Genomic DNA, 15157 nt, shown 5'->3' with positions numbered 1-15157 from the left:
TCCTATCTTGCTCCTCCCGCTTTCCATGTCCCCACTGGTAACCACTAGATTGTTCTCTATATCTGTGAGTCTTTTTATATATATATATATATACTTTTGTTTGTTTTATTTTTTAGACTCCACATATAAGTGATAACATAGAATATTTGTCATTCTCTGACTTATTTCACTAAGCATAATACCTTCTAGATCCATTCCCCTTGTTGCAAATGGCAGAATTTTATTCTTTTTAATGGCTGAGTGATATTCCATTGTATATAAATACTATATCTTCTTCATCCATTCATCTGTTGGTGGACACTTAGGTTGTTTCCATACCTTGGCTATTTAAATAATGCTGCTATGAACATTGGGATGCATATATCTTTCTGAATTAGTGTTTTTGTATTTTAAAAAATATATATCCAGGAGTGGAATTGCTGGATCATATGGTAGTTCTATTTTTAGTTTTTTGAGGAACTCCCATATTGTTTTCCACAGTGGCTGCACCAATTTACAACCCCACCAACTGTGTACAAGCATTCCCTTTTTTCCACATCCTTGCCAACATTTGTTATTTGCGGTCTCTTTGGTGACAGCCATTCTGACAGGTGTGAGGTAATCTCTCATTGCTGTTTTGATTTTCACTTATCTGATGCTTATCGATGTTGAGAGTACCTATTGGCCCCCTGTATGTCTTCTTTGGAAAAATATTTATTCTTCTGCCCATTTTTAATGGGGTTGTTTGTTTGTTTTGATATTGAATTTTGTGACCTGTTTGGATGACATTTTGCTTAATATTTTGAATATTAACCCCTTATCAGTCATATGACTTGCAAAATTTGTCTGTCATTCAGTAGGTTGTCTTTTTGTTTTCAGTGGTTTCCTTTGCTGAATAGAAGCTTTTAACTTTAATTAGGTCCCATTGGTTACCATACAGTATTGAAACAATCAGTTTAGAAATCTACCTCACCGACTTATAAAGCTTATCTGGGTATGATAGGAGCATCTATCTCTAAAACATAACTAAATATCTGCCACACTGCAGGTGCTTGAAATTCAGTATTGCCTGCTATTGAGTTTTCAAAGAAAGTTCAGCTATTTCTCACTAAACTTTCCATTTAAATTAAAATGTTTCAATGAAAGAGCCTTCATACGTTTCCTTGTGGAAGATGTATGTTAATTTTACAAATATATGAGCATCTGTGTATTTTCATGGGGAATACACAGTGCCTTTTCTAGCACTGAGATGCTTGAAATGGGGTTATTTCCCTTTCAAATGAAAAACAAATAAATTATATTTTTTCCCCTTGGCGCTTAAAAGAAATAAAACAAAATGGTTATAATCGAGATCTCCTGTTATTTTATTCTACTGGGGAAAACACGCTGGGTATCAAACATGCTAGACTGACTTCCAAACTGTAATCCACTATGGAAAATGTAGTACTTCATAGTATTTCTCTCTAGATCTACTTTTTTTCTCCCTAAAAGAGCAAGCCTCTTGGAAATAGAATCTATTTCTTCTGTCATTATTATATCCTATCTTTAGTATGGTGCTTTGCCCTACTGGGTTAAGAAAATTGAACTAAATATATGGGATGCCATTCACTGCAAAACATTATTTTTTGAAAGATATATTCCTTTGTTCATTGAATATATGTTACACACTTCTACGTTCCAAGCACTGAGACGACAGAGATAAAGGTGAAAATTCCTCCTACAGGAGGTCATGATCTACTAGAAGAGGCTGACAGAAAAATCCCCAGCTCTGAGAGAGACAGGCATACGATGGGATTGAGCATCAAACCAGTGGGTACCTGAGCTGAAAGTTTGACTATGGGAAGGCATCTGCTGGATAAGGAGAAATGGTGAAAAGAAAGAATGTGCAAAAGCCCCATAAAAAGCTTATTGTGGATATATGTGTGAAAGGAGCTGTGTCAGGAATGACTGAAATGTGACCTGAGGACCTCCATGTTCCCTGCCTGGGCTGAACTTTTGTTGAACACTCTAAAATCAAACCTCCGAATAGTTGCTGAATTGCCAAAACCAAAGAATAATGCTGAGAACTGGACTTTTTCTGGACGAAAGAAAACATACCTTTCCCTAGTAAAGGATGAGATGTGCTCCACAACACAATTGTACGTGTAGAACAAATTTATCCTCCAATCCAAAGTTTTGGTAAACAACTTGTGTAAGCCTGCATGAACTTCTCTCTTTTTTCCCATCAAAACCCTTAACCATTTTCTCTGATGGGACACTATTCTGGGTTCCTCCAGAATCTGTGATCCCCAAATTGCAGTTCTAAGTCACCAAATAAACTGCCTTTTTGCCTCTTTATAGCTCACGGTTCTTTTGGTTGACATATGCGAGAGGCTGGTGAGAGCAATGAGTGATAAGACTGAAGAGGTAGCCTGGTGCGTGAGCTACCTGACACCCTCTCTGCCAGATGAAGGCAAATCTTTGAAAGTATGATATTTAAGGGAAATCTGAACATTGTGTTTATTCTTTAGAAAGATTAGTACTCTGGATTCTGAATTAATTTACGTATCCAATATTGCCTTTTATGGAGGATTTGGTAGTTAATTTATGCATAGTGTTTATATCAATAGATAGAGAAAAAATATATTTTTTGCTTCCTTTGGGCCAGGTTGTAGATTAATTACAAATATGCTCCCAATTCTTCCCTTCTGTATCTACACTCCTTTTAATAGACTTCACAAACCCTCCTAAGAAGAAGAGGAGTCAATTTCTCCATACCTCAAATCCGAGTTGGCCCTGTCACTTGGCCAGTAGGAAGCAGCAGGAATAGCTGTGTGCTAGTTCCAAGTCTAGGGCTCAAGACTTGCACATTTCTACTCTTACTCTTGGACTCCACACCCTTCCCTCCAGCACCATCATCAAATCATATGCTAATAAGTACCAGCTAGCATGCTGGAATGCTGGACAATGAGACCATATGGAAGAGAGTAAATTTATCCCAGCTAAAGACATTTGAAACCAGGTATCAATAGTTCTTCCACAACTTACAACTGACCACATGCTCCTGAAGAAACCCAGCTGAGGTCAGATGAGTGTAGCAGAGATGAAAAGACCTCTCAGCAGATAAATAGATGTATAAGCATATGAAAATGTTTCTTGTTATAAGCCATTGAAATTTGGTAGATATAAAAGGCACACCATTAAGGCAATGGATAACTTGATGTGTAGGCACTTCATAGTGTTTTACTATGTTACTTTAATGCTATCTACCTTGCAAGGCAAATATTATTATAGTCTGCATTTTTTAGACTATAAATCTGAGGCTTATACAGTTAATTCTCTTTCCTCATTGGTACTCTAGCTCATTACTGCTAAAGCCCAGGATCTTCTCTGTCAACTGCATTGTCTTTTCAAATTCTTCTCTCTTGAGAAAAAAGAATGAAGTCAAGTATTTTGGTCTACAGTGTAACTCATGGAGAAATGAGTTGAATCGCAATGAACAAAACATATATCCATTGATTTCAACATTAATGAGTTTTTAGTCCAAGAAAACTACAGTTTTCACCAGATAATGCAGCCCCTTAGGCAGAAAATATTATTAATTATGCTTTAAAAAGCATCTTTGCCCCTAGAATAGAAACTATGAATAGAAACTATGAATAGAAAAATACATATGATATGAGATCATTAAAAAGGAGTAGGAATTTCATCAGAATTATTGTTATGGGTATTCTCTCCTCAACCTACTCAATTAGAGAGCATAATGAGTGACCACTGTGATGGAAAACATCTCTCTCCTCTCAATTTATGAGGAAAAAAAATAGTTTTAAAATGGTATCAACATTATCATTCCTTTCTCTCAGGCCCAGAATATAAAAGTATGCTATATATTTCCACATTCACAGAAAAAAATTGTTAGCTGCTTAAGCCACATTAATGTCACCTGTTTAAATAATAATGTTATGTTCAACCACTGCTAATCAGTAAACATAATAAACCAAGATCATCAGAGTTAACTTATTAGAGGAAATATATTTATACCTGGTTTATTATTTTTGCATTAATTGAAACTTGCCAAATATTTACTGCTGTGAAGAATTACTTCTATTTTTTTTTTTTTTTTTTTGCTAATATAATGTTTTTCTTTATTTATTAGAAGAGACATTCCTGCTTTTCTGCGCTACCCAGAGAGGGTCCATACAGCATTGCTCTGGGTTCATCTCGTAAGTTAAAGGAAACCCGGATCCCTTGATGTCCTGCAAATAAAGGAGAAGGATGTCCTCAAATTCCTTGCAGCAGGAACCCACCTAGGTAGCATCAACCTTGACTACCCAACAGAACAGTACATCTTCAAAATGAAAAGTGATGGTATTACCTCATACACCTAAAGAGGACCTGGGAGAAGCTTCTGCTGGCAGCTCGTGCCACTGGTGCCATTGAAAACGGGGCAGATGTCAGTGTTGTATCCTCCGGGAATACTGGCTAGCAAGCTATGCTGACGTTTGCTGCTGCCACTGGACCCCTCGTATTGCTGGCTGCTTTTCTCCTGGAACCTTCCCTAACGAGATCTAGGTGGCCTTCCGGGAGCCACGACTTCCCTTGGTTACTGATCCAGGGCTGATTTCAGAGGTGTCTTACGTTAACCCACCTACCGTCATTGCGTCACACAGACTCTCCTCTGCACTATGTGGACATTGCCATCCCCGAGCAAAGATGAGGGAGCTCACATGATAGTCCGCTGTGGTGGATGTGGCGGAGGGCCGTGCAGCGCGGGGGCGGGGGCGGGGGCGGGGCCGGCGGCGGCGGCGGCGGCGGCGGGAGACGCGGGAAGATCTGCGCATGCGTGGCACTGTCTCCCATGAACCCCCGGGGTCAGATCAGCCTGATCTCTGCTTCTACAGAGGTGCTGAATAGATTGAAAAGGAAGAGCTGGCGGTGGCTGGAAAGGGTGTGACCCAGGAGGAATTTCCAGGTGAATGGACTGCTCCAGCTCCCAAGAATTTACTGTACTCGACCTGAGGTTGCAGACAGGTCTGCAGGTGCCCTCTGTGGCCATCCAGCAGTTCCCTCGTGAAGACTGCGGCGCTCAGCTCACTACTGGGGACTGAACTGCGGCTTCCACTGCTCAGGCCACTGAACAGGTAGGAACAGCCACTGAGTGGTCTTAAGTTGTTCTTCCACAGAATCTTAAACAGAAAATGTAAATAAGATTGACAGAAAATATAGTTTCTTAAAAAAAATGACATTCCTGAATTAGATTCAGTAGGATATTTTGTGGGTATGTATGTATATATATACATACATACATACACACAAGCACACACACGTAGGAATGTATCTATCCCCACACATGTATGAATGTGTTTGGGTAATAGAGAAATGGAGAGACAGCTGTGGTTATATATACCTTTTATTCACTCACACATTTACAACAAAAGATATGCATCCCATTTATTGACCAATTAGATATGAACAAATGACTAACCACAATCACACATTTTCACCATGCTAAAAGTTTTCTTTTTAAAAAATGCATCTAAGTTTTTCTTTTAGATTAACCTACGTTTTATTTCTAATTAAAGTATAATACTGGAGTTCAAAATAGCTGATACAACTTAACTGTTAAGAGTTTCAGAAGTAAAGTGATTTCTGGCATACTTGTGTTTTATTTTTTATTTCCCCTGGATTTTTTGAAAGCAGATTATGGGGGGATATGAAAACTCTCAATACTTTTCTTATTGTTTTAATCCAGGAATATTAGACCTGATAATGGTTTTGCATATGGCATCAATTGTGGAGTCTTTAAGATACAAGTGTTGTTTGCCTGATTCCATAAATATGACATTAATATAGAAATTCTTTGAAGATGGTAAAAGAGACTATATACATATGTTTGTTTCTCTGTGTGTATTTCTTAGTGAATTCTTTGTTATTTTTCTCCATGATGTGATTTATCTTTTCAATCATAGCTATACAAAGGTTCACCTCATTTATAGTTTTATTTTGTGTTATTTCAATAACCATATTTTTTTTTCAAGTTTTGCAGCTGTTTTTATAGGACCTAGTGCTAATGTTTTTTCACTCTGAAAATGGTTCATGTTTATCAGGCTTTTATTTTAAATGTTATTATTTCATTTGTATCTTTGAGATTCCTAAATACTATTTTGAAATCTTGTTACCCTGTCCTGTAAAATTGATTTTTCTTGCAATGCCTCCCTCTGTGGTCTGATTTAGACTTTATTTACTTTCTTAGAAATAGATTTCTTATATATCTTAGAATATGGGTTCAAAGACTTATTTTGTGGGGAAATTTTCGTTTTCTGTTTGATCCTTTAACTTTGCTCCTCTTTTCTACTCTGCTCACCTATACCTGTTGAGCGGGATTGTGATTGCCTGTACCTGATTCCAGTTTCCCCAGTCAGAAATCAGGTCTTACATGAGTTTTAGGGCTCTTTCTACAGGGAGATACTGTGACATCAGACATCCATTCACCAACAAGTTAGTAACTCATCTCAGCCAAAAGTTACATGCTGCGTATTTATCACAAATGTGAGATGTTCCTAGGTACACTTCTTTCCTGTGTGTGTGGGCTTGGGGAGTTGGAGACTCCTTTTACAAGTAAAGAAATTCTAACCTTGTCCTCACTTCAACCTATGAGTTCAGCTGTAGTGCTATCTTTTTTTTGGCATATTTTTATCCCTATAGTTAATCAAAGCTGAATTGCAGGCTGCACCTTCATTTTGTAAAGTTCAGAGAACAAAATTCTGCTTTGACTCTCTCCTGCTTCTGACCCAAGAACATGATAATCTTGTTTTTGTGTTTATTTTTTAAATAAGAGAAATTTATTTTGTCACTATTATGAAGGTTAGAAGTTAGGGATCAAGACGACAGCAAAGTTGGTTTCTTCTTCTTCTTCTTCTTCTTTTTTTTTTTTTTTCGGTACGCGGGCCTCTCACTGTTGTGGCTTCTCCCGTTGCGGAGCACAGGCTCCGGACGCGCAGGCTCAGCGGCCATGGCTCACGGGCCTAGCCGCTCTGTGGCATGTGGGATCTTCCCGGACCAGGGCACGAACCCGTGTCCCCTGCATCAGCAGGCGGACTCTCAACCACTGTGCCACCAGGGAAGCCCAGTAATGTCTATCTTTTAAGCTATTCTTGTTTTTGAGCTAAGGTATTTCTTCTTGGTTTTCTTCATATGTGCTTTTTTTGCTTTGTTTTGTTTTGTTTTGCTATTGTTACGTTTTATACAAAAAGGAGTGTATTGATCTCTAAACCTATGGAATCCACCATTAACTTTTAAATATCCTTTTATTTTTGATATGCACTTACTTATCTGTTGTCTTGTTCCTCTTTATATTTTCAGGTGTTTTTCTAAAAATTTTGAAAAAGTCCCGTCCATCAAATAATGACTTTTTTTTTACCTTTACCCAGTCAGAGATAGTCTCAGTGAAAAAATAACTCTCAAGTTATATGGATCAGGAGTTAGTTTCCACCCAGTTCCAAGCTTCTCAAGTTGTTTCTTTAGACATGCTAGAGAGGATCATTTAGTTATTTCGATTAAATTATGGATAGATATGTATATATATCTATTTAATATATCACCCCCAACTATATATCTATATATAATTTAATAAAAATAAGTATATATATGATGTTTATAAATACACTTAAAATATATTATATTTTATATATAAAGTTCTGTTTTCATCATATTATGTTTCTGTGTAAGAAAATGCTAATGACTTCTAATTGTTTTTCATATCAAATATCAGTTCCTCATGTATCTTTTTCAGAAATACTGACTTTTCCCCATATGTTACATTAGAAGCATTCTCTTTAATTGATATCAAAAGGGGTGAATTAAGTCCAACCACTGTTTCTTCAACTGGTTTTTCTGTGCATATTAATGTCCTGAAGCAACACAGTTTGGGCCTTTAAGCATCTTTTTTTATATCAGGATGCTAAAATAAATATTTTAAGAATTATAATACAAGAATAGAATATATATCAGTTTTATGAATACTTTGGGTAGAATGAAATAATTATTTTAAGGGTATTCTCAGAAATGATATATAGTACCCCAAAGCTTATCTGCATGTGATTAGAATAAGAATATAGAGGATACTGTGGAAAAGAGAGTGAGCTCTGCAGTTAAATTCACCTGGTCTGAAACCCTAGCTCCATAGTTTACTAGCTATTTAACCTGACCACTCTGGCCTAGAGGCCCTAATCATAGAATAGGAATAATAATAGTAACTGTCTCATAGAGCTGATGAAGGTATAGAGATAACAGAAGTAATGCACTTAGCAAGTGTTTTGAAAAAAATGTAAGTGGTCAATAAATATTAGCTGTCCTTATTCATAATTATCAGTGTAATTCTCAATAGGTTACTTGTTTCTCTCTACATACTTCACTAAGGACCAGCCTGGAGTATCTATTTTCCACCCTGTACTTTTCCAAGTTGGGCATGATCTTCAAGCCCCAGACACAAATTCCTCCTCCTCTAGAAACTTTTTGCTGATTAGCTCCGTGTCACTGGATTCTCCTGAATTCTATATTCTTATATTTGTTTTCAGCTTGTGCTTTGTTCACTTCATTTTATAACCTAGAACCTTCTTTTTGAAATTAAAAATCTTAAGAAAAATTGCCAGGTTCGTTAAATCAAAAACTATACAATATTCTTCACACGGAAGGCACTTAATAAAATTTTAGTTAAATACCTACTACAATCAAACCTGAAAGTATCAGTAGTGGAATATATAAGCTATGAATTTACCCATTTATAAATAGGTAATTCTCAAAGTATGCATTGTTTTTTTTTTATTTTTACATCTGTGTCATCGTATTCCTTAGTGCTGTATAGAATTTTAGTCTAGTAAAAAAAAGTAGTATTCATAATTCTTATGGGAGATTTTGTTTGTCTGGAACACTGTAGTTAAATGCTGCTTTTAAAAAATAAGGATGAAATTTCATTTAAGCTACCTGAAAATAAATGATAAATCCAATAATTTTTTAAGTTTAACATGGTATGGAGTAGGAACTAAATTTTTTTTACACAAATGCAAGTTTAAGCCTATTGGAATGGAAAGAAAATTTGTAGTAGCAAGAGACTCCCGATAATTAACGTTAGCCCAAAGGGGTGAATAGGTTTGATAAGGGAAGTTTTACTTTTTGTCCAGTCTTTAGAGAGATAAGCCTGTTTTACAGGCTAGCTCCATGGGCAGGCCAAGCTTATATTGATTGAAAATCTGATTCTTCCTTAGAAAACAGTTTGGTATGATTACTACAACTCCTCTCCTAGAACTATTATATGTCATTTATTATAGCACAATTTAGATCTAGTTCACATAGAACAAATTGAGCCGTGTTGTCTTTACCACTAGTTAGATTTCAGCTTGATGTCTGTTCAAATCATCCTTAAGCCTGAGTAGGTCTTACAGGCAGTTTTAAGACAAACTGCTTAGCAGTTTCCATTTAACAAAATTAGTTCAAGGATTTAGATAGGAAATGTTGAAGGCAGTTTGACACCAAAATCAAGATATACCTTAACAAGCATCATACTTATCTGCTACAACCATCGTCCTAAGCATACTTGCTTGTTTTTATCCTCAAGCTTATGTTCATAATTTTAATACTGCCAGTTTGTTTTTCCTTTCCTAGATCTTTAAAAACTGAATAACAGTGTTATAGTAATTTCATGCTGAGTGATCAGACATGTTGTAAGGGGAATAGTGGCTACTTGTAGAAAACATGTGCTATATGAATTTTCTCTTTTGAAAGTCAGTTATATCAATGTGAACTTTATGCATGTGAATTAATATTTCAGTTTTTCAGGCAACATTATGTCTACACAATGTGTCTGTCTACATACATCATTATAAAAGTTTAATCTCTTTATGATGGTACTTGAAACACTTCAAGCTCAAGGGTACCTTTCTGCATATCTACACTAGCTTCTAACAACGTCTAAAATGTCACCATTGAAGTTATTTCATTTATAGCTTCTTCATTTATAAAGTTCTTCATTTATAGGTTCATTGCCATACAGTCATTCATCTATCAAGCATTCATCGAGTATTTGTATGAACCAGATATAAAGGCATAATATAAGATACTTGACATAAAAGTCCTCACTGATTATTGGAAAATGGACATAAATGGTATAATACACTAAACTGTAATAAGTCTATCTTAAAACTCTTTGACATTTTCAAACTTGTTTTTATGCATTGCTTTGCATTTTGATTCTTAAAAGCTCCACTAAGCACAACCACCTTTCCAGGCGTATAGATTTGAATCAGCCCAACTAGAAATCTAATGTGTGTCTTCTTAATGTGTGTACCACCGGTAGATCTTTGCTACTGAATGTGCTAGAACATGTTTTGCGATTTTAAAAATAAATAAATTGTTATTTGACAACAATCCTAAAAAAAAAAGTATAAAAGTATATATCACTATTTAAAATAAAGCATATTGGACCTTCACATAAACTGCATATTTCCTGGGAAATGATATCGGAAAATATTTGGAAGATAATATCAGTAATTAATAGTTAATAGAATATAGAATATCATTAAATTTATATCATAATTTTTATAAAGCATGTGTTTCTAAGGCTTTTTGACAGCTATACTGAGATGCAATTTACATGTCATACCATACAATTCAGTTTTTAGTGTATTCATAGAGTTGTACAACCATCAGGACAATCTTATTTAAAATATTCTCATGAAAAGAAATTTAATATCCCTGGATACAGGATGGTAGTCCAGTTGTTTAAAAAAATATCACTGCTGAATGGACTAATATATCATAAGAAACAAATTGACTAGCCAGTGGAAAGTATCAATATTCAAGACGTGTGAAAGATTTGTAGCTCTAAGAGCAGTGAGATCCAATGGCTATTGCAAAGTGCCATTTACATTCACAAAAAGATAATGAACAGCTCAGGGTGAGTGACAGGCAATTAAAATCAAGGTATGAAACCTGGGGAGCCTCTTTGATGAGCTCTCATCACCCATTGTGGGGAGAAAGGAGAAGTCAAAGACCAAGCACAGACCTCAATAGTTAGAGAGATTGAACATCAAGGATAGTTAAAGGCTGAACTAAGATGGTCTGCTTTAACAAGGCAAAGGCTCAGGCTGGGAAAACTCTGACCTGCATGATGCAGACGTCTGAGTGGGTGCCTGTGAAGATTTTCACTTCCCTGAATACTCTGAACCTTTTCAACCCGAGCACATGGCTCACCCCATGACACCAAAATTTTGACACCAAAATCAAGATATAAGTGGTAGAATTAATTTCTTCTATGAAGGAAGAAAATGCAGAGACCTCCCCTCCACAAGACAACACCTGCTCTCCTTAGGAACTGCCCCTCTTCCCCTCCTGTTTTACTAGGTTTATAATTAGAATTATGCCACAGCATGAGCCAGCATGACATACGCTGAACCTGATAGTGGAGAGAAAGGTCTAATACTCCAAAGGAGCTGCAGGGCCTAACAGGAATCTATTACTTTGGATTTTCCACCACTACCCAACCATGTGGACTGCCTCATTTATACAGACAAGTCTACATTATAGTCGGTTCAGGATAAATCATGCTGTGCTAATAACAAATGACCCTATAATCTCAGAATCCAATTGATTTACCACAGTCATGCTGGTTTATTTGCTACACATCTACCAAGGAAGAGCTGCCACTCAGCTCCGTGAATTGTCCCTGTGGGACTCAGTCTGACAAAGCAGGCTCAATTTGGAACAATGGTTCTCTTTATAGAGAACATGAAAGAAGAAGGCACTGACTCAAATCTTCATCTTGGAAGCTATTCACATGACTTCTTCTCATGTTTCACTGGTAAAAAAAACCTCACAGTCCATTCTGCCATCAGCAGGACAGGTATTTTAGAATAGGCAGGTAATATTACAAACATTAATACAAACTGCCACATTTTAAAATTTTTTAATAGATTTTTATTGGAGTATAATTGCTTCATAATACTATGTTAGTTTCTGTTGCACAACAAAGTAAATCAGCCGTATGCACACACGTCTCCATGTGTGTGCACACGTCTCCAAATCAGACGTATGCACACACGTCCCCTCCCTCTTGAGCCTCCCTCCCATCCTCCCTATCCCACCCCTCTAGGTCATCGCAAAGCAAGGAGCTGATCTCCCTGTGCTATGCTGCTGCTTCCCACCAGCCAACTATTTTACATTCGGTAGTCTATATCTGTCGTTGCTACTCTCACTTCACCCAGCTTCACACTCCCACCCCATGTCCTCAAGTCCATTTTCTATGTCTACCTCTTTATTCCTGCCCCACAACTAGGTTCATCAGTAACATTTTTATTTTTTTTTAGATTCCATATATATGCTTTATTTGTTTTACTCTTTCTGACTTACTTCACTCTGTATGATAGACTCTAGGTCCATCCACCTCACTACAAATAACTCAATTTTGTTGCTTTTTATGGCTGAGTAATATTCCATTGTATATATGTGCCACATCTTCTTTATCCATTCATCTGTCAATGGAAATTTAGGTTGGTTCCATGTCCTGGCTATTGTAAATAGTGCTGCAATGAACATTGTGGTACATGTCTCTTTTTGAATTATGGTTTTCTCAGGGTATATGCCCAGTAGTGGGATTGCTGAGTCATATGGTAGTTCTATTGTTAGTTTTTTAAGGAACCTCCATACCGTTTTCCATAGTGGTTGTATCAATTTACATTCCCACCAACAGTGCAGGAGGGTTCCCTTTTCACCACACCATTTCCAGCATTTATTGTTTCTAGATTTTTTGATAATGGCCATTCTGACCAGCATGAGGTGATACCTCATTGTAGCTTTAATTTGCATTTCTCTAATAATTAGTTATGTTGAGCATCTTTTTATGTGCCTCTTGGCCATCTGTATGTCTTCCTTGGTGAAATGTCTGTTTAGGTCTTCCGCCCATTTTTTAACTGGATTGTTTGGGGTTTTTTTGATATTGAGCTCCGTGAGCTGTTTGTATATTTTGGAGATTAATCCTTTGTCTGTTCTTTCATTTGCAAATATTTTCTCCCATTCTGAGGGTTGTCTTTTTGTCTTGTTTATGGTTTCCTTTGCTGTGCAAAAGCTTTTAAGTTTAATTAAGTCTCATTTGTTTACTTTTGTTTTTATTTCTGTTATTCTAGGAGGTGGATCAATAAAAGATCTTGCTATGATTTACATCAGAGTGCTTTTCCTATGTTTTCCTCTAAGAGTTTTATAGTGTTTTATCTTACATTTAAGTCTTTAATCCATTTGGAGCTTATTTTTGTGTATGGTGTTAGGTAGTGTTCTAATTTCATTCTTTTACATGTAGCTGTCCAGTTTTCCCAGTGCCACTTATTGAAGAGGCTGTCTTTTCTCCATTATATGTTCTTGCCTCCTTTGTCATAAATTAGGTGCCCATATGTGTGTGGGTTTATCTCTGGGCATTCTATCTTGTACCATTGATCTATATTTCTGTTTTGGGGCCAGTACCATACTGTCTTGATTACTGTAGCTTTGTGGTGTAGTTTGAAGTTGGGGAGCCTGATTCCTCCAGTTCCATTTTTCTTTCTCAAGATTGCTTTGGGGCTTCCCTGGTGGCACAGTGGTTGAGAGTCCGCCTGCCAATGCAGGGGACACGGGTTCATGCCCCGGTCCAGGAAGATCCCACATGCCGCAGAGCGGCTAGGCCCGTGAGCCATGGCTGCTGAGCCTGCGCGTCCAGAGCCTGTGCTCCGCAACGGGAGAGGCCACAACAGTGAGAGGCCCGCGTAACGCAAAAAAAAAAAAAAAAGATTGCTTTGGCTATTCAGGGTCTTTTGTGTTTCCATACAAATTGTAAAATTTTTTGTTCTAATTCTGTAAAGAATTCCATTGGTAGTTTGATCGGGATTGCATTGAATCTGTAGATTGCTTTGGGTAGTAGTATCATTTTCACCATATTGATTCTTCCAATCCAAGATGGTATGAATGTGTTCTGATTAACTGTTTTCCTATAGATGAATATTTTGGTTCTCTTACATGTTTCATCATTCTAAATTATGCTAAACAGAACATGTATCAACACATACACACTTTTCACATATTATTTTTTAGGTTAGGTTTAAATAATACAAAAAATATAGAATTCTTTTTCAGATCTGAAAATCTTCAGATCAACCTTTATATGTCTCTGCCTTTCTCTCTATTTTTTTTCTTTTTCTCATTTTTGTAAATTGCTTCATTCTTCCAAAAGTGTCTGACAAAAATTCTTCTAAAGAATGCATCATTACAGTGATAAGGCAGAGTACAGAACCACCTTTACCTTTGGTCATTAAAAAATGAACATTTTCAGCTACCATGGAAGGAGAGGAGAGGAGGAAGGACAGTCTGCACTGCTCTGACACTGCATTACTCCCCACTGTTCTATGTCTTTTCTCCTTGCAGACACAGGTTGTGTAGGGAGTCAATTATTTACAAGTTTTGTGTGACTGCATTGGGTCTAGTACCGACTTCTGATCAACTCTTGTATAACTTCTATTCACGCTTTTTCGTCCCAAGCAGTAATGCAGAGCTGATGTTTTCTACTTAAATGGGATAATGCCATTCTTTTTCAATTTTCAACCCCAGGTGTTTAGTGCTAATTCGTGGTTGTAACAGTCTATACAACATGAATTAATCACATCTAGTATATAGGGTGAAATCACAGGTTCAAAATTAAATATGTTTCATGTTGCTACATAAAGAATACAGTTTTTGACAATTTTAAATTAGAAACATATAAATCTTCAGTTGCTGTTCCTTCATTGGTAATGAGAATGATGTTGAAAATTATTTAAGGCTTCAAAGACAATAGCTGTGATTGAGGGTTTCTGAAAATAAGGGAGAATGAGATGGGTATGTGTTCTTAAGCAAGTAGAGGAATTAGACTTATAGTTGGAAAACCTCCGCTATAATAGGAGAAAGAGAAGAAAGTATGTGTGTGGCTACTGGCAGGTTTTAAGCTTTGATATAGATCAAGTACAAGTTTTCAGAACTGATAGGCAGAAAGTGACAGACCCTAATGGTTATGAATTAAACTGTAAAGTGGGGATAACAGTAGAATATATGTGCTTTTATTTAGATAGACTTGAATCCCAGAATTACAGTTTCCTTTCAACATTACTTTGTGGATATGACACATACACTTTACTCATTAGATTCCTCA

The 15157-nt window shown here is 36.6% G+C and overlaps 1 pseudogene; it reads left to right on the top strand.

The window, feature by feature from the left end:
* Positions 1-1950: 1950 nt before the first annotated feature.
* On the top strand, positions 1951-4820 carry LOC132430290 (small ribosomal subunit protein uS2-like; annotated as a pseudogene).
* Positions 4821-15157: the final 10337 nt, after the last annotated feature.

Source organism: Delphinus delphis, chromosome 8, assembly GCF_949987515.2.
Source record: "Delphinus delphis chromosome 8, mDelDel1.2, whole genome shotgun sequence".
Taxonomy (NCBI): domain Eukaryota; kingdom Metazoa; phylum Chordata; class Mammalia; order Artiodactyla; family Delphinidae; genus Delphinus; species Delphinus delphis.
The sequence above is the reverse complement of the archived record's forward strand: the minus strand, read 5'-3'. Positions and strand labels throughout refer to the sequence as shown.